Consider the following 24,425-nt stretch of genomic DNA (forward strand, 5'->3'; position numbering starts at 1 on the left):
TAAAGAAAGCCAACGATCCCTGTAGGATGGATCGGATCCATCCTGCGGGGATCGTCTGCTTGCTTTACAACTTACCTTTTCGTGGAGCGAGTCCGGTGTCACCCCGTGCAGTCGGTGTCACTCGGTGCGGGCCGCACTCCCCGCACCTGCCTCGGGACGCCACTGCCTCTAGATGTGGATATTTCTCAGCCAGTATCTCTTGCAGCTCCCATTCCCTTTACTACCTCCTTTAAATACCTAGGAGTTCAGATTTCTCCTTTCAATGGAGATTTTTGCTGCCTGAATGTGCTCCCTCTCATTCAGAGGGTTCGGGATCGCATTAAAAGTCTGGAATTCTCTCCCTATATCTGTGGCAGGGAAACCCCTGGTTATACTATCTGGCTGCTCAGCTGCAGCACCAGATTGGTACCATGGGTACAAGGGGCAATCAAGATGTCCCTAATTATACCTCATCTTGTGCAGTGATGACCCATACTGTCCGTAGGGACTCTATACCGCAGGTACTTGAGGTGCAGGTCTTTGGAAAATCGCACAAAGTTTTTTCCACGTATAACCTTATTGAGAAGGTATGGAATAAATCTAAGCACCTTCAGGGGGTCACTGGTTTTACTGAATTTAGCCCCATCTAGCAAAATGAGAACTATATAGCGATAGCTAAGCTACAATATGTGGCAAGGTGGACAAGGTATGGAATTACACTCCTTAGTCATATATTTCACAATGGAATCTTTCTGCCATTTGCCACCCTTCATTTGGGATTTAGTCCACCATCCTCTATGCATCTATACTACATGCAATTAAGACATGCCATTAAGGCTCAGAATACTTCCACCGAATGGATCCTGTCTCCTACCCCCATTTTCAATCTCATTAAAGATGCTGAGAATTCTAAGGGGTTCATATTGCGTTTCTACGCTATGTTCCTACAGTCTTTCCTCCGGTTACATGCGTTGAAGGTGATAGAGAAATGGGAGGGTGATGTAGGTCCACTTACAGGTGACCATTGGGAAGAGGCCTTCCAATCTGTGGAAACTTGCTCTCTAAATGTAACGCAAAGATTAACGCTGTTTTACATCCTTCTACGGCTATATTTCACTCCATACAGGCTGTACACTATGGGTCTCCTGAATGACCCTCTATGCATTTGGTGCAAGCGGGACCATGGAGACCTGATCTATCTCCTGTGGAGATGTCCCAAGTTGCATACTTATTGGACAGGGGTGGTTGATTCCTGAATTTTGTGTTTCAAGCATCCCTCCCCTTGGATCCAAGATGCTGTATACTTAGTATGCTGGATGATCAAGACTTAGAGAAATATACGAAGGAGGCCATAGTAAGGGCCTTGTTCCAAGTGCTCAAACTTATATTGGTCCATTGGAAGTCAGAGGATCTGCCCACTCTGTGGGAATGGATCAAGTATCTAGGCAACAACTTTTTTTTTGTCAAAATAGTTTTTTTTATTGTTTTATGAAATAAAAGTTACAAAACATAGCCTTGGGGCATTCCGTGGCTCATAAAAACCCAGACAACTACATTAACATGCATAGGCCAATGTAGGCAACAACTTAAGATTAGAGAAATGTATTTACCAGCAAAGAGGTTGTCCAAATATGAAAAATTATGGGCTCCATGGTTGGAGGTCCCAGGTCTGGCACCCACGGATCTATTAATGGATAGGTTGTTAGGATGTCACTCTGGGTAGAGACACACTTGTGCCCCCTGCATATGTACTACCTATGCTTAATCATTCTAAGTGATTGTGAATTGTCTTCCCTAATGCAGATGTATACTTCTCATGTGAAACTTGAAGCTGTACTGACTGACTTTATTCTGTAAACGCTCTTTGAAGGGTGAGTTATATTATATTGTTCTGTATGGTAATGTTTCGACTCCTTTTGTTAATAAAGAATATTTTTGGACCAAAAAATTTGCAATGCAAGAGGATCAACAAAATTTGTTTTTGCGTTTATCTGAGGATAACTTTATAATTAAATGTAAGTGAAGTTGCTGAAAATGGTACTTTAGGAAAGAATTTGATGTTTCTAGAATGAGGCCAGTGTCAGACCAAATGACAAATGGTGATGCGATCCTGCCTAAAGGGCACTAATCAGGAAGAGCTGCTGGCCAGCTGACATTGTGCAAGTTGTTCCATATATTATAACATATTTCCTGGCTATTCAAGAATGGAGCCTCCTGCAAGCAACAGCCATCTCTAGTCACGAGATAGCTTAGATTACACTGATCCTCATAAAAATAGGTAAAGGTTATATAAAAGAACAGTTGTCCAGCTGGTGGCTCAGACAGTCTAATGGAGAACACACCAAGTACACATGCAGGTGATACCTGTATAATCAGGTCCTAAGGATCCTGATTGCAAGTACCAGGTCTTCAATCATCCAAGTTATATTTGATGATTCTGCAATGAGGCCAATGTGAGTCCAAATGATAAATACCAAGGCTAAGGTCATTTCTTAACTATACAGACTAATCAAGCAGAACTGCTGGGCAGCTTGCATTGTACAAGATGTTCCATGCATTATAACAGATTTCCTGGCTTCTCAAGAATGGTGCCTCCTACAAGCAACAGCCATCTCCAAAGACACAAGATAGCAGGGGCGGACTGACCATTTGGAAACTCGGGCAGTGCCCGAGGGCCCGGGGTCAGTAAAGGGCCCCATGAGATGCCCCTGGAACCTTTTTCATAGGCTTTTTTGACTTTGGGCAAGGACACAGGGGCCTCATGATCCCCTATTGCCCAGGTGCCCCATGAGTTGTCAGTCCGCCACTGCAAGGTAGATTAGATTTTAGTGACCCCCATAGAAATAAGCAGAGGTTTTATAAAAATACATTTGTCCAGCTGGTGAATCAGATAATATACTGGAGAACAGACCAAGTTCAAGTGCAAGTGATTCCTCAGGTCCCAAGGCTCCTGATTGCAGTACTGACTGTTCATGACTATACCACCCCCACTTAAAGCATATACCAATAAGAAAGAAGACATGACACTGCTTGGCTCAATCACATGACATAATCATGACAGGATCACATGACTCCACTGGTATAAAAGGTTGATTGTTCTCTAATTTGTACACCCGATGAAGGCTATGGCCTAAAACATGATGTGTATGACATCTAGAATACAAGATCAAGTTTAAACATGAAAGTGGTCCTACTTCCTTGTGCGTTCATATTGGGATCACTAATTAGAACAACTACATTAAAATAATTAGAATAACTGACAAATAAATGACAAAAGCAAAAAGTAAACTCCAGGGAAAACAAAAATCCTGACTAAGATGCCATATGACATTGAGACAGATTCCCAGGTCTTGTATACTACTGAATAAACAGTTCCATGAATATCAAGTGGGAGAGCAGCCCAGACACTGTGTCAGTTAATATGCAATCTACATAATTAATCACTGTTCCTGCGAGAGGAAACCCTGTGCTGTTTTACAATGAATGAGACAATAAGCAATTGCAGACACAAGTAGAATAAAATTTAACAAGAATTGCCCAGCAGTTTGTCGCAGAAGAGGAGATTTTAATAAAAATATATCAATGTAAAACAGAGGCATTGTATCACAATAATGTGCGTGTAACTATGAAAAAAACAGTACATCCCTATGTGGAGGGCTTTTTTTCCAAAGAGAATAGGTGCAGGATCTCAACCACGCTCTCCACCTTTCCCTGGGTTTGGGAAAGGGGGGGAAGGTTTGAGCACGGCGCAGTAAATCAGTGTAAGAGGTCTTAAAGGGGCATTAAATACCAAGAGGGTGTTCAAAGTTCAGGAGGGTGCTACGTACAGATTGCAGAGTTCAGGAGGGTGCTACGTACAGATTGCAGAGTTCAGGATGGTGCTACGTACCCAGCGCAGAGTTCAGGAGGGTGCTATGTACAGAGTGCATAGTTCAGGAGGGTGCTACATACACAGTGCAGAATTCAGGAGGGTGCTACATACACAGTGCAGAGTTCAGGAGGGTGCAACATACACAGTGCAGAGTTCAGGGGGTTGCTACATACAGAGTGCAGAGTTTGGGAGGGTGCTATGTACAGAATGTAGGGTTAAGAAGGATGCTACGTACAGAATGCAGATTTCAGGAGGATGCTACATTTAGAGCACAGAGTTCAGGAGGGTGCTGCATACAGAGTGCAGGGTTCAGGAGGCTGCTACATACAGAGTGCAGGGTTCAGAAGGATGCTACAGAGTGCAGAGTTCAGGAGGGTGCTATGTATAGAGTGCAGGGTTTAGGAGGGTGCTACATACAGAGTTCAGGAGGATGCAACATACAGAGTGCAGAGTTTGAGAGGGTACTATGTACAGAGTTCAGAGTTCAGGAGGGTGCTACATACAGAGTGAATAGTTCAGGAGGGTGCTATGTACAGAGTGCACAGTTCAAGAGGTTGCTACGGACAGAATGCAGAGCTCAGCAGGGTTCTGTTTACAGAGTGCAGTGTTCAGGAGGGTGCTACGTACAGGGTGCAGCGTTTCACCCCCAAATCCCCGTCCTTGACAGGATTGTCTTCCACTTTCTAGCACAAGTCCCCCCATCACCCCTCCCGGTATAAATCCTCTTCCCCTCCAGGCACAGCCCCCCCATCTCCCTTCCTGTACAAATGCCACCATAAATGCTTATATTTTTTCCCTCTCAAATCTCCCATCCCAACACAGACCTCAGATGCAGTGCGACTCAATGAAGGGTAGGACACGTTCTTTCTCTCAGGCTCCTCCTCATGATCTGTCATAAGACACGCCAGAGCCAAGTAGGGACCTAGCGGAAGCTTCCTTGGCTCTGTTACACTAGTATGGCAGGCAGATGAGATGCTGCGGGTGCCAACAATTGCAACAGGGCAATGCCTGGATGCCAAGCATTAATGATGCTATTGCCACCCCCTTTGTACAGTACACCAAACTACTGGGAGGGTTCGGTACAGTGGCTCGGAAAGGAGCCGGGCTTCTGTGTTTACAAGTGGCAGCAGTGTGCGGAAAGCACAAGGCCAGTGCTGGAGGTGGTGGAACTTCATTCTGCCATGTTCCAGCTGAAAAAAATCCCTGATTTTTTTTCAATTCTTTTAATAGTTTTTTAAACCAATTTTTTAAATCTTTTTTTGCAATTTCTTTTTTTCCCATATAGTGATCAGAGCAGTGCAGTGTTACCATAGTGACACTGTACTACTCTGGAGAGGTGATCAGGATTATTTTTTTTACACTATGATTGCTTGTAACAGTGATGATCCCTGTTATAAGCATTCATTTTTATGAATGGCAGCCATTCATAGCCAGTATGTACTATTGCGAGAGCTGCGATTGGCCACAACTATTACATGGTACAGATGGGCTGTGATTATCCCTGTCTGTATCATGGATCGGAACACCCAGACTGCAATGAGCAGAGTGCGCGATCATTTGTAGTAACCAATCAGAAACTATTTCGACAAACAGTGAGCGGCATAGTGGCCAGACTGACATCTCCTACACAACTTCCTGACAGGCTTTATGGAATGGTTCCTTCACTAGAATGACCAGTGAGATGCTGCTCCCTTGCTGCTCCATCACCAGAGAGCGAGATTCATTATCATTTGAGGCCAATGAGGAAGCAATTCCACAGAAGTAGGAAGGGTGTTACTAGTGGCAAAGTCACACATCCAACAATCTAACTGCTCAGGGTTTCTCGTTTTTTCACCCAGGCATATCTGTTATTCACCACACCAGCAGCAGCAAAGAGAACCTGCCAATACCAAAATATGGAGGTAACCAATTAAGTCAGTTTCTGCTAACTTGTCCTACATGGAGATAAGTTAGCTGGAGCAGACTATGATATTTTATCACAGCTGCACTAATTTATCATTCAATAATTGTTGCCTGGAATTACTCTTCACTGAGATGCTGCTGACATCTGATTGGCTGCCGAGCATTCTTACATTTTAAACTGTGATGGTAAACATTACTGAAAAAAAAAGTAGTAATCATAGCAACCAGCTATAAGGCCTAAATCCTTGGAGGTGCAAAGTATCTAAAAGCAACAAATCAGGAAGGTTTCTTGGATTTCCATCAACTAAAATCCAACTGGTTACTTATTAATGCTCTGTCTTGTAATATGAGCAGCAGACAGTGGACACTTACAATGGAAATATGCAATTTGTTAGAGGAGTTTCTATTGCAAAGAAGAGCCTAGTTGTAGCTCCAGTTATTACCAGGGACAGCAGATTCAAATACAGATTCCACCTACTGGTAACATCTGGTAGTGTAGAGTGACCATATACATTCAACAGTTCTCTATGGCAGTGGTTTAGATGGCTTCACTTCCATCATCCAAGCAATGTTAAAGTGTTACTAAACCCTGGACCCTGCATTCACTATATCTGGTCTCCCACAGTACAAAGAACATGGAAATGCAACTGCTAAATACATTTTGTGCTCAGCAGTTAGAGCAGTCTTGTGGCTTCTATCTGTGTCCAGCAAAGCACTGTTTAAAGCTTGTAGGAGGCGTTTTCATTCTCCTGTAGGAGGATGCAGGCCCCCTGACCTCTTTCTGGACAGCGCTGATTGGCCCTGTGCTGATCACATGCACTTTCCCAAGAAAAAAAAAAACTCTCTGGCAATACACACAAAAACTGAGCATGTGCAGCTTGCCCCCAGACCTCTGCTCTATCAGGCGATATTTAGAAGACACTGAGAGGATCAGAGAAGACAGGATCAAACATCCTTTTTACACAATGTGGAGGATTAACCCCTTAGGTTCCACAGTAGGTATAACAAGCATGCTTTACTGCATATACAGACTGATTTTACTGTTGTGGGTTTAGTAACACTTTTATGATAGTGGAAGGGTCACAGGGCGAAGGGGCTGCAGAAAAATACAATGAATATGCCCCTAAGCCAGCCAATGGACAACATTTCCATCTCTTAAGGCTCCTTTCACACAGGCCAAATCCATTTTGCTCAGAAGGGGATCTGTCCACTACTGAGTTTATGAAGCATCTTTTGAATTTTATTGTATATATATCTACATACATGGCAATTTTAATGTACTGTGATTAATATTAGGACATCTGGATGGTTGTTTGCAGTACATTTATATCTATTTTTTTATTCACTGTGAGCTTAAATTTTATATTAATATTCTCATCAATATATAGGGATATTTTCAGCATTTTACACCAGCGCACTGCACACATGTATTTGATTGTCTAACTGATTGTTGTGTGCTGGAGAGACACAATTGGGTGCTAGCTGGCTCTTAAGGGAAAATAGCCTTTAATGCTGCGTGGAGATATATATTTTATATTTAAAACCTGGAATAGCCCTGCCAGAAAAATACAGGCTAATCTTATTGTGGTGGGGTTGTATATTCCAAACCTGGTTGATTCACGTGAAAATGGAGAATCAACGTATTAGTCGCCGCTACTACAATGACCCTCGCTGTCTTACGGGTCCTGCACTCACTCAGCACAGATGCCATTCAGAAAATGCTTTGCATGTTCTCCATTCATACAAAGTTCTTTAATTGGATGAGATGAAGAGGAGGGGTGGATATTTCACAATCTCCATCTCATCCAATCATGGAGAAAAATGCAAGGCACTCCCTGAATGATGCCCACGCAGAGCAGGCAACCCCACGTGGTTACTATGCCACTCTGCATAGGATCTGGAATATAGAGAATATCACTGAAGTAACAGAGCCTGCCACAGAGATTCTCTACTTCCACAGGGAGCGGCCAGGTATAGAATATAAACATTGGTCCAGCTGTAACTATGGAAAAAAAAAAAAACATACCTGGAATTTAGCTTTTAAAAAAAATCATATATTTGTAGCACCCTCCTAGTTAGCTAGGGGGAGCTAGACTCCAATTGTTAGCTAGGGCTGAGTAGCAGCCTGGGTGTGATAGCTAGCAGGGGTCAAAATTGGTGAGAGCTGAGAGGCTCTGCAGACCAGCCCTCTGAAATTTCCCTCTGCTCTAGAACTTTGGAGAAATGTCTAGAAGCAGTGGGTGGATCTGAGGAGTGGCTGGTTTGTACTCTTAGAAGATCCTGACCAATCCCCAACAGGAGACTTGGCAAGGGGCCAGGGCAACCTTTAAGAATAACAGCCTGCTCAGCTGCAGGAGAGTTCGGGAGGAAGACACAGAGGATGTGAAGCTGATGACAGGAGCCTGGAAAGGGACCAAGATGGAGAGGGGCTCACCTGCAGGCAAAGGTCCTCAGGAAGGCTGGAAGCTTGGGACTTCACTGGCCCCCTGAGAGAGGACGTCCTGTGTAGCAAGGAAGGAGCAGCCCAGCTAGAAGACCTGGTAGCAGCCACTGACCCACTAGCAACACAGGAGAGGGACCACATGTATAGACCTACACCCCCTGGGCCACATAAGGGAAGGAAACTGAATTAGCTGCTACCTGGGGCTATTTCATTATTTAAAGGGACAGGCACTGGACCTCTGCCCAGGGATTCACCCAGGGCTGCTGGATTAAGGAAAATATGGGATCTGGAGTGGTACACCAGGAGAGGCTGATTAGCTTTCCAGAAGAGGATTGTTTGCTGTAAAGACTTGTAAATAGCTTTAAGAAGTTTGTTCCAGTTCCATTTAGCATCCCATACACCCCTTACCCAATCCAAGTTTATTATCTCCTAATAAAACACCAAAACAAGCTCAAGGACTGGTCACTGTCTCCTAGGATGCAAGTCTGAATGAAAATGCATGTTGCCTAGCTGTGCAGGACTATAGGGGAACCCAAATCTTCAGCAACTCTTAAAGGGGTAGTGCTACGTATTTTTAACATCTCCCTGTCAGGGCTCCGGGTATGACCAGAGATGTGTGGACCGACACAGGGAAACACCAACTTCAGGTATAGCGTGTAAACCAATATAATAATATTAAGGCAACACAGACATAAATGCAGTGCAACAAACCAAACCCAAAACTAACACAAATACATACAACAAGGTGCAACAAACCCAAACCTTAACTGATATATATATATATATAAATATGGAGCATAACGTAGTCAGGCGGGCCGTGACGGTAGCAAACGGGCAGACAAGGTACAAGGAGTAGGCAGAAGATTGGTCAGGAGTAGCCAAGGTCGGTGCAGGCAGAGTTCAAGGAGAGTCAGGATCAAGCAGAGTCAGGATCAGGCAGGAAGCAGACAGGATGCAGGTACAGGGGCTCATGGGAACAATACACCAAGGCCCTGACTACAGGCCTGGCCATTCCTTAAATACACCTCCTGCAATCAGCCTCAGGTAATGGCTTGATTGCAGGAGTGAGCTTCTGGCTGCCGAGAGCACCCGCTGGCCAGCCCTGGTACTTCAGCCCACAAGGCAGGTGAGTCCCACCACCATTGGCGAGTCCATTCCTGACAGTACCCCCCCTCAATGAGCAGCCTCAGGATGCTCCAAACAGTCCATAATGGCACATCGGCTGGGCAGCAGGCAGAGGCACATCGGGCTGGGCAGTAGGCAGAGGCACATCAGGCGAAGCAGCGGGCACCGGGCCATCTGGCGGAGCAGCGGGCACCGGGTCATCTGGCACGACAGCGGGCACCGGGTCATCTGGCATGACAGCAGGCACCAGGTCATCAGGCACAACAGCGGGCACAAGGTCATCAGGCAGGACAGACAAGACAGTGGGCACCGGGGCGTCAGGCTGGACCGCGGGCACTGGGGCGTCAGGCTGGATCGGGTCATCCGGCTGGATCGGGTCATCAGGCTGGGTAGGATCATCAGGCTGGGTAGTGTACACTGGGTCATCAGGCATCCGGGCATCAGGCTGAACAGCAGGCACCGGGGCCCCAGGCTGGATAACAGAAGGCGGGTTCTCAGTCCGCCGGCTGACCGGTTTGGATACTGGCAGGATGGTACTGTTTGGAAAGAATTTTCGCTTCTTCTTGGTTTTAGTTACTGGAGCACTGTAAGTAAACACAGGTCTGTAAATGGAGGGAGCAGCTTCTACAGATGACTTCTTTACAGGGTAAAAGGCAGGATAGGTGCAGCGAGTGGGAACAGGGGACAGACATGTGGTAGATAGCAGGGTATACTGGGCTGTCACTGGGGGTGCTGTGGGAAATGGAGGAAAAGAGCTTTGAGCAGAGGAATGATTAGAAGCAGGACTGGGTTGTTGCAAGCTGACTGAGGCTGGGTGTAACAAATCTGACCATGACTGTAGTACTGGTTGAACAAAGCTCAGCTTACACAAAGCCTGTCTGACCAAAGACTGCACTGCGTTTATACAATCCACTAGCACCTGTTGTGAACATGCTGAATAATGCTCCAAGAAGTAATCCGCATCATCCTCCAATAACCATACCAGTGACTCTACTTGGTCTGCACTAAATGGCGGTAAAAAGTCATCCCTGCTTCCAGGGGTACTAGATGAAGCCAACTCCGCACAAGCCTGAATCAATGGTTGCATCTCAGAGACCTCCGTGCCCTGATCTACTAGGAAATGAGCAATCTGTATGCATTCTAGCAGCTGATTCCTGGCATACTCCTTCAGAGTCTGACAGGCATAAACTCTGTCATCTAAGACTAGCAGATACAAGTACACAACCTCCTCAGGATGCATCCTTCCCAACAACAAGCCAAGATGGCTTCCCTGTGAAGCCAATTCTGGTCAGGACTGGCCTTGGTGTAATGTCAGGGCTCTGGGTATGACCAGAGGTGTGTGGACCGACACAGGGAAACACAGACTTCAGGTATAGCGTGTAAACCAATATAATTTATTAAGGCAACACAGACATAAATGCAGTGCAACAAACCAAACCCAAAACTAACACAAATACGTACAACAAGGTGCAACAAACCCAAACCTTAACTGATATATATAAATATGGAGCACAACGTAGTCAGGCGGGCCGTGTCGGTAGCAAAGGGGCAGACAAGGTACAAGGAGTAGGCAGAAGATTGGTCAGGAGTAGCCGAGGTCGGTGCAGGCAGAGTTCAAGCAGAGTCAGGATCAAGCAGAGTCAGGATCAGGATCAGGCAGGAAGCAGACAGGATGCATCTCCAGGGCATCCTGCCAGCTGCACCATCTACTCAGACAACTAGGAAGTTGCTCAGGCAAAGTGTCCTAGACTGAGCATGTCAATATGTAGGCAGGCAAGGAAGTGATGGAAAGGAAAGAAATAAAACCAAGAGAACAGCAGACAACGCCCATAGGTGAGCACAGACAAACACACATGTGAAAGAGTTCAGGAACAGCACTGCAGCAAGGAGGTAAGAATACACAAACAAGAAACTGCAGGCTAACTTGTGACACAGGCTTAGGTCCCAGTGCCCTAACTGCCTGGCTTACACCCCTGTTCTTTCAAAGGGTAAGAACCATACCGCTCAATGTTTTGGTTATGTATTTTTCTTTAGGAAACCCCTTATTAAATGCTATTTATTTTCCCAACAGCCTCAATTTTGCGTCACCTATGTCAGAGGAGTGGCAGCTATTCAACCTCTTACGCTCTGACAACATTGGAAAGAGTTACCATGAATTCTTATACTATAGGATTGATCAGTACCTGGTAATTTTCTGTTTGAATACATTTTTTAAAAAGAAATAATAAGTGTTGCAATTTCGTACTTTTTTTTACTGATAACACATTTAAGTGATGGCATAGAAATTACAGTGTCCACCATACAATTTAAGAACATTCTCAAACAAGTAGAAGTAATTATTTAGGCATTTTGCGCACATACTGTATACATTTTATACAAGGTTCCAGGGACCGGCCAAGATTCAATCCATCTATGGGCAGGCTGGTTGTACTGAAGTTGATCCATCAATTGACTCCAGTACAACCAGTTAGGTTTTTTTTATTTTGGTAGGGCTATAGCCAGTGTTGGGACCCAGTCGTATGACCTAACCAGAGCTGCCTCAGAATAGGTTAATATAGACATCTTTCCTTGATAGAGTAGCTAGAATAGGCTTAGAATGGAGGTGGAAGTAGGTTTAGGCTTTGTTAGTACTGGACTGGAAATCCACTTTAAATGTTGCTGCCATTTTTTGTGAATGAGGTACCACATCATTTTTTCTTAACTTGTGTTATTGTCAGAAGAGATGTACAGTCTGTATGTACTGTATGTTAGCAACCTGAAAAGTGTGACAAAGTGATAATGTCTCTTTTAAAATATGTCTATACTTCGGGGCCTTCTTTGATGATGTAGTGACCTTTTTTTGGGTTTGTTTCTACCATATTTTATATTACATTAAAAATCCTAAATAAAGAAATTTAATAAAAAAAGTTTAAACAAAACACAGAAGTATAACTTCTGCTCAGTTCTGATCCTCATAACCATATAGGTATTGGTGTGAGGGGGAACTCTGCAGTGCAGTTCCCTGGTTTGAATACCTGTGACAGCAAATAAAGGGGAGCAATTATGGGTAGCAGAATGTATTTTATATTATAGAGAACATAAATGTTGGACATTCTGTGCTGCCTGTTTCCCAAGTTCACAATCATTATTGAAATTAAAAATCATGAGAAAACCTATGTTTAAAAAAAAGTGTCACACTATACTGTATATTTTCAGCACAACCTATTCAGAAAATATTGACATATCAATGTTTTGTATGAATAGATTGAACAACAAGATCTACAGCTTCCCTGATTCCCCATTCAAAAATGAACTACAGAAAAAAAATCATAAATATATACAGTATATATAAAATATTAATGTATTTATTGTATTGTTGTTATTGAAGGAATAGATTAGGCAACAAGATCTAGACCCACAGTGGGCAATACCCTTCTCCATGCCACCAGCCATCATCCCTGGCCACTTATTAAAGGGATTCCTTATGGGCAGTTCCTCAGAAGTTGGAAAAACTGTTCAAATATAGAGGACTACCATGATAAAAGCCAGGAATTAAAGGAAAGGTTCAAAGTGAGAGGATATCCCAGGTCAGTATTAGAAGCAGGTAGAGTAAGTGCATTAAAACAAGACCGGATACAGCTACTAAAAAATACCAAAGATAAGAAGAAACAAAAACATGATAAAGCTGAGTTGGTTACTAGAAATGGAACTCATTGGAGTCAATTAAAATCTGTGTTAAATAAACAATGGCACATTCTTATGTTAGACAAGAGAATACAGACTATAATAGGGAACAGGCCTTGGATTATAGCCAAAAAGGCCCAAACTATAGGGGATACGTTGGTGTGTAGTGAATATAGAAGAAGTAGAAGTGAACCAATGTATATAAAACCACCTATAAAGGGCATGTTTCCATGTGGACATTGTTCCATCTATAGACATGTCGATAAAATTAGAGAATTTCAGGATTCCACAGGTATGAGAACATATTCTATCAACTCATTGTAAGGGACCGCCCGGCGGTACTACTAGCACTCCACTGAATAGGCGTCCCCAGCGCACGGAGTCTAAGTCCCAGGGTGCTTGTTCACCAGGGCCCCTGATGGTGGGGATGGACTTGGAGCTCCCTGAGACCAGGTCGTGACTACCGGGTGCGTCCGTCAGTGGTAGTAGTATGCGCAAGGGGCTCCCACGGGGAAGAGTCTGATGTGAGGAGGTCAGAAGACCCCACTGCACGGGATGGATGGATGGATGAGCAGGGTCAGACGGGCCGGGTTGGTAACAGAGAGGGCGGCAAGGTACAAGGCAGCGGGCGTAGAATGGTCGGGGTCACAGGCCAGGTTCAGCAGGTAGCAAGCAGCGTAGTACAGAGGGTCAGACAGAAGGATGGTCAGGGTCACAAGCCAGGATCAGAGCAGGAGAAGTCAGCAAAGGACCAGAAACAGGATGCAGGACAGATACAGGGCCCAGGACAAACACAACACCAAGGCAGAGTCTGCAAGTCTGGCCATCCCTTAAATACCCCAGTATCATCAGTTCCAGGTGTTAGCTGGCTGAAAGGTTGAGTCTCTGATTGCTGGGAGCACCCGCTGGCCAGCCCTGGTACTGCAGATCAAAAGGCAGGTGAGTCCCACCATTGCTGGCCAGTCCATTCCTAACAGTACCCCCCCCTCAAGGAGCGGCCTCAGGACGCTCCAAACAGTCCTAGCTGGGCAAAATGTTCCACCGCCCGGGTCTGGTAACTGGCGGGATATCAAAGACTGGCACACCGGGCAGGACTCCGGGCAGCGGCACACCGGGCTGGACTCCGGGCAGAGGCACACCGGGCTGGACTCCGGGCAGAGGCACACCGGGCTGGACTCCGGGCAGAGGCACACCGGGCTGGACTCCGGGCAGAGGCACACCGAGCAGAGGCACACCGGGCAGAGGCACATCGGGCAGAGGCACACCGGGCAGAGGCACACCGGGCAGAGGCACACCGGGCAGAGGCACATCGAGCAGAGGCACACCAGGCAGAGGCACATCGGGCAGAGGCACATCAGGCAGAGGCACATCGGGCAGGACTCCGGGCAGAGGCACATCGGGCAGGACTCCGGGCAGAGGCACATCGGGCAGGACTCCGGGCAGAGGCACATCGGGCAGGACTCCGGGCAGAGGCACATCGGGCAGGACTCCGGGCAGAGGCACATCGGGCAGGACTCCGGGCAGAGGCACATCGGGCAGGACTCCGGGCAGAGGCACATCGGTTTACCAGGCGAAGCAGCAGGCAGCGGGCCACCGGGCGGAGCAGCAGGCACCGGGCCCCCGGGCGGAGCAGCAGGCACCGGGCCCCCGGGCGGAGCAGCAGGCACCGGGCCCCCGGGCGGAGCAGCAGGCACCGGGCCCCCGGGCGGGGCGACATGCATCGGGCCCCCGGGCGGAGCAGCAGGCACCGGGCCCCCGGGCGGAGCAGCAGGCACCGGGCCCCCGGGCGGAGCAGCAGGCACCGGGCCCCCGGGCGGAGCAGCAGGCACCGGGCCCCCGGGCGGAGCAGCAGGCACCGGGCCCCCGGGCGGAGCAGCAGGCACCGGGCCCCCGGGCGGAGCAGCAGGCACCGGGCCCCCGGGCGGGGCGACATGCATCGGGCCCCCGGGCGGGGCAGCAGGCACCGGGCCCCCGGGCGGGGCGACATGCATCGGGCCCCCGGGCGGGGCAGCAGGCACCGGGCCCCCGGGCGGAGCAGCAGGCACCGGGCCCCCGGGCGGAGCAGCAGGCACCGGGCCCCCGGGCGGAGCAGCAGGCACCGGGCCCCCGGGCGGAGCAGCAGGCACCGGGCCCCCGGGCGGAGCAGCAGGCACCGGGCCCCCGGGCGGGGCGACAGGCACCGGGCCCCCAGGCGGGGCGACAGGCATCGTGCCCCCAGGCGGGGCGACAGGCATCGTGCCCCCAGGCGGGGCGACAGGCATCGGGGCGACAGGCATCGTGCCCCCAGGCGGGGCGACAGGCATCGTGCCCCCAGGCGGGGCGACAGGGATCGTGCCCCCAGGCGGGGCGGCGGGCATCGTGCCCCCAGGCGGGGCGGCGGGCGCCGGACCCCCAGGCGGAGCGACAGGTCTCGGGCCCTCAGGCGGAGCGGCGGGCGCCGGACCCCCAGATGGAGCGACAGGTCTCGGGCCCTCAGGCGGAGCGGCGGGCGCCGGACCCCCAGGCGGAGCGACAGGTCTCGGGCCCTCAGGCGCAGCGGCGGGCGCCGGACCCCCAGGAGGAGCGACAGATCTCGGGCCCTCAGGCGGAGCGGCGGGCGCCGGACCCCCAGATGGAGCGACAGGTCTCGGGCCCTCAGGCGGAGCGGCGGGCGCCGGACCCCCAGGCGGAGCGACAGGTCTCGGGCCCTCAGGCGGAGCGGCGGGCGCCGGACCCCCAGGCGGAGCGACAGGTCTCGGGCCCTCAGGCGGAGCGGCGGGCGCCGGACCCCCAGATGGAGCGACAGGTCTCGGGCCCTCAGGCGGAGCGGCGGGCGCCGGACCCCCAGGCGGAGCGACAGGTCTCGGGCCCTCAGGCGGAGCGGCGGGCGCCGGACCCCCAGATGGAGCGACAGGTCTCGGGCCCTCAGGCGGAGCGGCGGGCGCCGGACCCCCAGGTGGAGCGACAGGTCTCGGGCCCTCAGATGGAGCGACAGGTCTCGGGCCCTCAGGCGGAGCGGCGGGCGCCGGAGCCCCAGGCGGAGCGACAGGTCTCGGACCCTCAGGCGGAGCGGCGGGCGCCGGACCCCCAGATGGAGCGACAGGTCTCGGGCCCTCAGGCGGAGCGGCGGGCGCCGGACCCCCAGGTGGAGCGACAGGTCTCGGACCCTCAGGCGGAGTGGCGGGTGCCGGACCCCCAGGCGGAACGACAGGTCTCAGGCCCCCAGGCGGGGCGGCGGGCACCGAGTCACCAGGCACAACCGTGGGCTCCGAGTCAACTGGGATGACCGCTGGCACTGGGTCAGACATTGGATCGTCTGGCTGGACAGCGGTCATCGGGTCACCAGGCATCAGGTCATTTGGCTCGACAGCGGGCACCGCGTCATCTGGCAAGGCAGTGGGCTCCGAGTCAACTGGTATGACCGCGGGCACTGGGTCAGACATTGGATCGTCTGGCTGGACAGCGGGCACTGGGTCACCAGGCATCAGGTCATTTGGCTTGACAGCGGGCACCGCGTCATCTGGCAAGGCAGTGGGCTCCGAGTCAACAGGCACGACAGTGAGCACCGGGTCATCAGGTACCGGATTGTCTGGCTCGACAGCGGGCACCGCGTTATCTGGCAAGGCAGTGGGCTCCGAGTCAACTGGTATGACCGCGGGCACTGGGTCAGACATTGGATCGTCTGGCTGGACAGCGGGCACTGGGTCACCAGGCATCAGGTCATTTGGCTTGACAGCGGGCACCGCGTCATCTGGCAAGGCAGTGGGCTCCGAGTCAACAGGCACGACAGTGAGCACCGGGTCATCAGGTACCGGATTGTCTGGCTCGACAGCGGGCATCGGGTCACCAGGTATGACAGCGGGCACTGGGTCACCAGGCATCAGGTCATTTGGCTCGACAGCGGGCACCGGATCAGGTACCGGATCATCTGGATCAACAGCGGGCATCGAGTCAACTGGCCTAATAGGATCGTCAGGCTGGATCAGTTCATCATGCTGGGTAGAGGCATCAGGCCAAGTAGAGGCTTCAGGCCGAGTAGAGGCTTCAGGCCGAGTAGAGGCTTCAGGCCGAGTAGAGGCATCAGGCCGAGTAGAGGCATCAGGCCGAGTAGAGGCATCAGGCCGAGTAGAGGCATCAGGCCGAGTAGAGGCATCAGGCCGAGTAGAGGCATCAGGCCGAGTAGAGGCATCAGGCTGAAGAGAGGCATCAGGCTGCGTACAGGCATCAGGCTGAAGAGAGGCATCAGGCTGCGTACCGGCATCAGGCTGAAGAGAGGCTTCAGGCTGAACCACGGAAGGCAGGCTCACCGGTTTGGATACTGGCAGGATGGTATTGGTTGGAAAGAATTTTCGCTTTTTTCTGGTTTTAACTACTGGAGCACTGCAAGTAAACGCAGGTCTGCAAACGAATGGAGCAGCTGGAGACAGAGAAGAACTGGGGGATGGAACAGGAGAGGGAGCGGTTGCTACAGAGGGCTTTTTTACAGGGTTAAAGGCAGGATAGGTGCAGCGAGTGGGAACAGGGTACTGACATGCGGTAGATAGCAGGGCAGGAGGAGCTGTTGGGAATGCAGGAATAGAGTTTTGAGGAAATAGATTAGAAGCAGGACTGGGTCTTTGTAAGCTGACTGAGGCTGGGTGCAACAAATCTGTCCATGTCTGCAGTATGGGTTGAACAAAGCTGAGCTTACACAAAGCCTGTCTGGTCAATGACTGCACTGCGTTTATACAGTCTCTTAGTACCTGTGGTGAACATGTGGAATAACGCTCCAGAAAGTAACCCACATCATCCTCTAATAACCACACCAGGGACTCTACCTGGTCTGCACTAAATGGTGGCAAAAATTCATCCCTGCATTCGGGGGAACCAGATGAAACCAATTCAGCACAAACTTCAATCAAAGGCTGCACCTCAGAGAACTCTATGCCCTGATCTACTAGAACATGAGCGAGCCGTATACATTCTAGCAGTTCATCCCGGGTATACTCCTTCAGAGTCTGATAAGCATACTCCCTGTCATCAAACACTAGCAGATATAAATATTCAACCTCATCCAGATCCATCCTTCTCATCAACAAGCCAAGATGGCTTCCCTGTGCAGCCACTTCTGGTCAGGATTGGCCTTCTGGTACTGTAAGGGACCGCCCGGCGGTACTACTAGCACTCCACTGAATAGGCGTCCCCAGCGCACGGAGTCTAAGTCCCAGGGTGCTTGTTCACCAGGGCCCCTGATGGTGGGGATGGACTTGGAGCTCCCTGAGACCAGGTCGTGACTACCGGGTGCGTCCGTCAGTGGTAGTAGTATGCGCAAGGGGCTCCCACGGGGAAGAGTCTGATGTGAGGAGGTCAGAAGACCCCACTGCACGGGATGGATGGATGGATGAGCAGGGTCAGACGGGCCGGGTTGGTAACAGAGAGGGCGGCAAGGTACAAGGCAGCGGGCGTAGAATGGTCGGGGTCACAGGCCAGGTTCAGCAGGTAGCAAGCAGCGTAGTACAGAGGGTCAGACAGAAGGATGGTCAGGGTCACAAGCCAGGATCAGAGCAGGAGAAGTCAGCAAAGGACCAGAAACAGGATGCAGGACAGATACAGGGCCCAGGACAAACACAACACCAAGGCAGAGTCTGCAAGTCTGGCCATCCCTTAAATACCCCAGTATCATCAGTTCCAGGTGTTAGCTGGCTGAAAGGTTGAGTCTCTGATTGCTGGGAGCACCCGCTGGCCAGCCCTGGTACTGCAGATCAAAAGGCAGGTGAGTCCCACCATTGCTGGCCAGTCCATTCCTAACACTCATTCATTAACTGTTCATCGTCATGGGTAATATATAGAATTGTATGTCCATGTCATAAGATTTATATTGGTAAGACAAAAAGAGAACTTAGATGTAGAAAAGGGGAACATCTAGCTAGTATTACTTGCAAATATGATGAGTCTCCATTAGCCATTCATTTTAAACAATATCACAACTCATCCCTAAAAGCTAGCTTTGGCGGTTAGCAGGTCGTTGGAGAGTTTGAGTAAATACTATGAGTCCTCTTGGACTCATGTTAATAGGTTGTTGGTGGACATGTGGAGTCTGTGATGAGGAGCAGAGATACAACTAGTACCTGCAGGGTTCCTATGCAGGGGAATCAGGCATTTTGTTTGTAATTGTCATATATTTGAGATTGAAAAATTATTTTTCATCTGTGATTCCACATGGAATCTAGAGTAGTCTAGTACACAGTAATGAGGTATTGTGTAGTTGTATAGATGAATAAAGGTTTAGTGGAGTCTTGAAAAAATAGTATGAATACTGTAGATTCATGAGCGTATCATCCCAAAAAGAACAGCAATCATACATCCAGTAGATGTATGGGACTTTAAAATATGCAGCTCCTGAAGTCTATGAAGCAACATAGAATATATATATATATATATATATATATATATATACAATATTACAAATCCTAATAAGAGCCACCATACATGAGCAATACAAGCAAGTAATTGTATATACGAGAAAATTCCAAATCACCCCCCATGATAATAGCCATAAATAATCTATGTGTTTGGCAGGTGAGCTACTTCTTCAGGACTTGGGATTTATTCTCATGTAGATTCCTACAGCAATGTCAATCCATCTATAAATATAAAAGTATACATAGAAATAAACAGAAATACATGATGTTTCAATCTCCCATATATTAGATTATAGATACAGAATGTATCTCATAATAACTGTCCTGTATGTCATGGTGAGGGGAGAGAAAAAAAACACAACCACAACAAATAAAACCCCTAATCCATCACCTGACAACATATATACATATCCCTTCCAATCTACAGACCACATATTCTCTTACCTAAAACACATGCCCACCACACGGCTAACAAGCAGGTGACTATAATCCCCCTGGCCTGTGGGGAGGCTTAAAGAGCAGTAAAAAAATGTATAAACCTATTTAATAAAAAAAAGGAAAATAATCCCACATTGTATCTCTTAATATAATATAATAGAGATTTTAAGTATACAAAGGGGATAATAGACTACACTTACTAATAGGAGTGTACCGACAGTGACCAGCAGATGTCACTATGGATGCCCTATACTCAGGACTATTTTTTCTCATAAAATAGGTGCGGGTACTCCCCCCTTCCTAGTCACTCCTTGTCACAGCACCCTACCCACCTCCAAGCACTGTCTCCTGGTTTCCACCCCCTAGCCACCTTCCTTTTAAAGAAAAAAGAACCAAGTTTTCTATTGTGATGCTTGCTAAGTAATTTGTATGGAATTTGTTAATGATAAAAAGAAAAGGAGTAAAGTAGATCCCCTGCAGCCAGCAAAATAGACCCCATCAGCAACAATAGATCCCCCAGTGAGTGAGCTGCTGATATGACAAAGTGTTCCACCTTTGACCTGACTTGCATACTTGTATCAGGTCCATGACTCACTAAGTATTAAAGTAGGGGTAATAATGAAAGCCTTGCAAGTTGCACCTTTTAACCCCTAGACGCCAAGAAATATGTGGCCTCTTGGCATGTGGGCCTTGACGCTGAGCGGCCGCATATTTGAGTACAATTTGAAAATACATATGTGCTGAGAACGCACCCTGAGCGCTCCCAGAACATATGTCCGTGACTCACGAAAAGGTACCGATCTCCCCTTGAGATCCGGACCTTTTCCGATCATGTGATCGCAGTGACAGCAAATCACGGTGACACATGACCCTAAAACCCCGCCCTACCTCCCAGTTTCTGAAACCTTTTAAAGGGTCGGGAGGTGCCGGCGCAAAGAGGTAAAAGGATGGCAGCTCCCAGCTTTAAAGCCTATCTCCAAAGAAAGGAAATGCTCGTTTGCATTGGGGATGTCCTCCCATACTGCAAAGGTTAATGCTCATTTAGATCTAGGGGACTCAAAAAGCAGTTTTACTTACTTGATCCTCAGCCCCACAAGCAGCTGGCATTCTTTTCTACTCCCCTATGCTATGGCAGTGGACTGTCCCTTGGCATCCTCACATTCAATGAAGGGCTGTGGGCTCTGTGTTGGACTTGTTGATGTCAGAGGACCTGCAGCTGCTGGGGCATAGAGGAGAAGAGGCTGTGGAGACCAAGCTTACAGCAGTCCCGTAGACCTAAAAGAACTTTTAACCCTTGCAGTGTGGGGGCAGCCCCACTAAAGGGGACAATTTTTCTTTCCCTGAAGTCCAGGTTTAAAGCAGTAGTAAAGTCTCTATCTTTACTTGTACCAACAGGTAAGCTTACAATCAGGCTTACCTGTAGTTAAAATGAATATGTCCTAAACGTACATAGTTTAGGAAGTATTTGCATCGGCAATAGTAGTTTAGTAGTTTAGTACATTATGGCATAAACCTGCATGGGACCCAGCTTTTTTTTGGCTGGTTTACTGCCACTTTAAAGGTGTCCGTATGAAGACCAACTACTGTGGCAGGTTATGTCATTTTTTAACTAAGCTACAGTTTTTCCACCTCTGGGGCAATGACTTCCCTAGCAGGTGAGCAATGCTGTATCTGAAGGATAATTCTAAAGTTCTGTATATGGTCTATATCTTTATTTTCAATACTTAAAGTGCTTTTTTTTCTCTTCTGATTTTCAGCCATCATATATCTCTCTCTATATTTAGATTTGTTGTATTTGGCATTTTTGTATAATTTTGTATGTACTTTAAAACTTTTGTACTTTATTATTATTGTTTTGATGTATCATGATTTTGGTCATGTATATTTATGTGTAATTTACGTGTTTGTGGTTACCTAAATGGTAAATTGTAAAAGTTAGATGGTGATCAAAACTGACTTTGAGGAGGGCACTTGGAATCATGCATGCATGTTTTTATAACACTGTGTCCTTGATATATGTATAGATAGTAGATCTGAATAGCTTTTGTCTTCTGGCTTATTAATTCCTTTCTTTCCTTGTCCAATATTTATGGTGGCTGATTTGTTGTCTAATACTCTACTGTCTTCCTGAATGGACTTTTTTAAGATGGCTGCGACTATGCAACGTCGGGGCGTCATGGCACACGATGCATTCACACCTCGCGTCATGACGTCCACATACGTACGTTGATGACGTTGCCGCGCATGCGCCGTATGGTAGAAACGCCGGCAACTTGGTGGCCTAGTCCGCTATTTAAGACCTGGGAACTCAGACATTATTTCTATGGCTATATTCCAGGAGAGAACTGGGAGGACTGTTATTACTAGACAAAGGATTGGTTTCTTTTTATTGATGTCAGAGCGACCCTTTTCTGCCCTGAACCTTGTTCGATGCGGTATGTACTCAAATTACATCTATAAATGGACCCACACATTATGGCTTTCCTTTTTCCTCTTTTTTTTAGGGGATAGTCAGGATTAAACATATAATGCTTTGAAATATATTTAAATATATGACACAGTATTAAGTTGAGAGTCTTTTTAGGGATATAGTATATACTTTGCCTCCCTTTCTTTGTTGTCCCATTTTCAGGGTTTTAATATATAACTAGTTTGGAGAGTTGGGGTGTAGTTTGTAATGCCCTGGGACACTTTAAACATCTTGATTTTTTTATAATTTTTCAGCTTCTTATTGTGGATTTGTAATTCTGTCCAATTGGCGGACATCTACATTTTTCATTGAGGGATCTCTTCCACTTCTGTCTGGGTCCAATGCTCATGTTTTCCACTGGCCTCCTACAAAGTCATTGATGTTACTAATGGGTAAATGCTAATAGAGCGTTTGTTAGATTCATTATCACTTTTTTCAATATGCTATAAATTTATCTCTATTTCTTTGGCCTATTTTTGTACAGTTTTAGAATATATACTGTGTCTACCTGAAGAAGCGGGCTGCGTCCCCTAAAACACGTCGGAGAAACAAAGTATCAACTTGGAATGATTATGCCAACTATGATATTCATGCTATTATAGGCCATATTCTGCCATGTTATACATTGATTTTGTCTGTTAAGCAATACATGCTTTTTAAGATGAATGTGTTATCTGCTCAACTTTCATTACCACAACTGTGGTTTCAATTTTATCAATAAAGCTGTAGTTGTTATATTCATTGAGTATTTAATGTTGTGGTATGGTGTCTTTAAAACCCCATTAGCTTTTCTAGTTAGTCCTCATACCTTTTGATAACGCTGGTAATGTTAGCTTTTTTAGCGTTTTTGCATTGGCATTTTGCCATGTTTTTCCGCATTTGCGTTTTTATCTTTTTAGCCAAAAATAATCAATTATTTTTGGTGAAAAAAAGTCCAAAAATGTCGGTTTGCGGCATTTTACTGCGTTTTGCCACGTTTTTCAGCATTACAGCATTTTTACAGCTAAAAAACTCCTCTAGAAACCCTGGGTTTTTTTCCAGCCAAAAACGTCCCAGCCAAAAAACGTTGATTACAGTCTATGTGTGCATGGCCACATAGGATAACATGCTAGAGGGTTTACTAGCTATAGAAAAAAATGTCAAAAGCCAAAAACAGCAGCTGTAAAAACATCAGGTGTGCATGAGGACTTAGGGAAATGTATTTTTCAGTGTCTTATTATTAAGAGTCATGGCACTAATAAATCCTACTAGTAAGGGGGGAGAACTTATTGGGGGTCTCCATCTCCCGATTTCCTCTAATTTTACTTTAGATTCACTGGTGTGTGGGCTATAAATATTTACCATCACAATAAAGGCATAGGAATCCTCGCTGATGTGTAATACATATATTGAAAATAAAAATTGACCCAATATTATATCTCCCCAAAAATATCTGATGCAGGCGCTGTTGAGATCGCCCCTTCGTGCTTGGTATTCACAGAAGGAGAGAAGAGAATGACATCCTTGAGCACTTGCTCAGTCTACAAGTTGCTATAGAAACAAACCGTGTCACAGCTGAGCAGAGAACAAACGACTGAATGAGTCTATTTGTGTGTCTGACAAATAATATTTGTATGGATCCAGAGGGATTTTATGCAGCTCTGGGGAACCTGGCTGACTTTTTGCCTTTTCACTGATCCTCCCAGAGAGTTGTGTAACATATCCAGCACAAGAACCAAGTGTGCTTTCTGCATAAGAAAATAGATACGCTTAGATAGTTCATATTTGATTATAAATGTAACCATACAAATCCACTCAAAACAACAAAAACTGACACATTATTAGAAAGTTTTCAATGCTTTTGAACTACATTGTAATTAATTAAACTTTTTAAAATTTTATTTAACCTTCCATGAGATCAAGTGCACGTAGCACTGGGCCCCATTCAGATTTGTCCAGCTGTTCCTAGGCAGGGTGGCCAGGCAATTTAGCCCCACTTCCCGACAATGCAGCTAGAAAGGAGATGGATTTGTTAGTGACAGAGCTGGTTTCTGGTAGCAGGGGATTTGTGTAGGCCAGCACTACTATTCCCAGAAGGCCACACAGCCCCGCAGCACTGAGTGACCCCAACAGTGCTGATTGTTCATTCATAATAGTAACAAAACAGTCAGCTGA

At 47.4% G+C, this 24,425-nt stretch overlaps 1 pseudogene; it reads left to right on the forward strand.

Moving 5' to 3' along the window:
- The first annotated feature begins 464 nt into the window (after nt 1-464).
- The window catches only part of LOC149474133 (uncharacterized), a 38,408-nt pseudogene continuing 14,447 nt past the window's right edge, over nt 465-24,425 (forward strand).

The sequence above is a fragment of the Staurois parvus genome, unplaced genomic scaffold (assembly GCF_062004578.1).
Source record: "Staurois parvus isolate SC_StPar_1 unplaced genomic scaffold, SC_StPar_1.0 ptg000011l, whole genome shotgun sequence".
NCBI lineage: Eukaryota > Metazoa > Chordata > Amphibia > Anura > Ranidae > Staurois > Staurois parvus.